This window comes from Schistocerca piceifrons, unplaced genomic scaffold (genome assembly GCF_021461385.2).
Source record: "Schistocerca piceifrons isolate TAMUIC-IGC-003096 unplaced genomic scaffold, iqSchPice1.1 HiC_scaffold_29, whole genome shotgun sequence".
Taxonomy (NCBI): Eukaryota; Metazoa; Arthropoda; class Insecta; order Orthoptera; family Acrididae; genus Schistocerca; species Schistocerca piceifrons.
The window spans coordinates 1-2,500 of NW_025728504.1; positions in this window are offsets into that span (position 1 = coordinate 1).

Here is a 2,500-nt window from a genome sequence, read left to right on the forward strand (position 1 = left end):
GGTTACGGCACAACATGGGTTAGGTTAAGGCACAACATGGGTTAGGTTAGGGGACAACATGGGTTAGGTTAGGGGACAACATGGGTTAGGTTAAGGCACAACATGGGTTAGGTTAAGGCACAACATGGGTTAGGTTAGGGGACAACATGGGTTAGGTTAGGGCACAACATGGGTTAGGTTAGGGGACAACATGGGTTAGGTTAGGGGACAACATGGGTTAGGTTAGGGGACAACATGGGTTAGGTTAGGGGACAACATGGGTTAGGTTAGGGGACAACATGGGTTAGGTTAGGGGACAACATGGGTTAGGTTAGGGGACAACATGGGTTAGGTTAGGGGACAACATGGGTTAGGTTAAGGCACAACATGGGTTAGGTTAGGGGACAACATGGGTTAGGTTAGGGGACAACATGGGTTAGGTTAGGGGACAACATGGGTTAGGTTAGGGGACAACATGGGTTAGGTTAGGGGACAACATGGGTTAGGTTAAGGCACAACATGGGTTAGGTTAGGGCACAAATGGGTTAGGTTAGGGCACAACATGGGTTAGGTTAGGGCACAACATGGGTTAGGTTAGGGGACAACATGGGTTAGGTTAGGGGACAACATGGGTTAGGTTAGGGGACAACATGGGTTAGGTTAGGGGACAACATGGGTTAGGTTAGGGGACAACATGGGTTAGGTTAGGGGACAACATGGGTTAGGTTAGGGGACAACATGGGTTAGGTTAGGGGACAACATGGGTTAGGTTAGGGGACAACATGGGTTAGGTTAGGGGACAACATGGGTTAGGTTAAGGCACAACATGGGTTAGGTTAAGGCACAACATGGGTTAGGTTAGGGGACAACATGGGTTAGGTTAGGGGACAACATGGGTTAGGTTAGGGGACAACATGGGTTAGGTTAAGGCACAACATGGGTTAGGTTAGGGGACAACATGGGTTAGGTTAAGGCACAACATGGGTTAGGTTAGGGGACAACATGGGTTAGGTTAGGGGACAACATGGGTTAGGTTAAGGCACAACATGGGTTAGGTTAAGGCACAACATGGGTTAGGTTAAGGCACAACATGGGTTAGGTTAGGGGACAACATGGGTTAGGTTAGGGGACAACTTGGGTTAGGTTAGGGGACAACATGGGTTAGGTTAAGGCACAACATGGGTTAGGTTAAGGCACAACATGGGTTAGGTTAGGGGACAACATGGGTTAGGTTAGGGGACAACATGGGTTAGGTTAGGGGACAACATGGGTTAGGTTAAGGCACAACATGGGTTAGGTTAGGGGACAACATGGGTTAGGTTAAGGCACAACATGGGTTAGGTTAGGGGACAACATGGGTTAGGTTAGGGGACAACATGGGTTAGGTTAAGGCACAACATGGGTTAGGTTAAGGCACAACATGGGTTAGGTTAAGGGACAACATGGGTTAGGTTAGGGGACAACTTGGGTTAGGTTAGGGGACAACATGGGTTAGGTTAAGGCACAACATGGGTTAGGTTAAGGCACAACATGGGTTAGGTTAAGGTACAACATGGGTTAGGTTAAGGTACAACATGGGTTAGGTTAGGTTACACGTTGTTGTAAGGAAAGGTGTGGGGGGGGGGGGGGGGGCGGGGCGGCAGGTTCGTTGATAGTGATTATAGTAAGTGAATGCTTGTGACATGATGAGATTTGTCACGTCAGGATGCACCTTTGGCTTATTAGAGGCGGCGCTCCAATTCTATGCTTGTGTCAGACCTGTGTCTTTGACTCATGTCATTGTTTGTGCGCTGTGACAGGAGGTACTATTGTGATGTTGGGTGCACCGTTGTATAGGACATGTGTGGGTGTTGGTGCCTTATCTGCGCAATGGTGGATGTCGAAAGGGTGGGATATTCTATTTTCCGCATGGACCTCCTGGTCTGGTTGTGATAGTGTGGATTGTGTAATGTGGCGGAGAGGATGCACTGGATGTTGTTCCATGCTGGTGCTTACATATTGTATGTGCGCCTGTTAGAAGCAGAGAGTGGTGCGTGATCAGAGTGTCTGGCTGACGTGTGGTTCCCATTGTGGGCAGACTCTTTCAGCATGTATACGGACAGTTGTATATATTTTCTGTAGTTTGATGGCTCTGCATTGATTACTAATCAGCGCCGTGTGTACGGGTAATCTGGTTCCAGTCCACAATGTTCTATCTGTGTACATTAGTGACAAAGACTCCCCCCATGCAGTGGGGCTCGGTCTGTTATAACTCTTCCGCGTAATATATTTGCCCCACGTTTTTGCGAGTGCGAGTGCGAGTGCAACGCGCATGGGGACCGACATGCTGATGGCTCGGTATCGGACGCCGTACAGTGAGCAACGCGATCGCGTCTCTCGCTCGTAAGTGGTACAGGTCGCGGCTCATGTATAGGGACAGCGGGAATGTCGCATATTGGAAATAACTCTTCATGAAACGCAAGTTATAGGGGTGGATTGCACTTTACGAGTGCGGGAAACGTCCGCCGTTCATCCGCTGGAG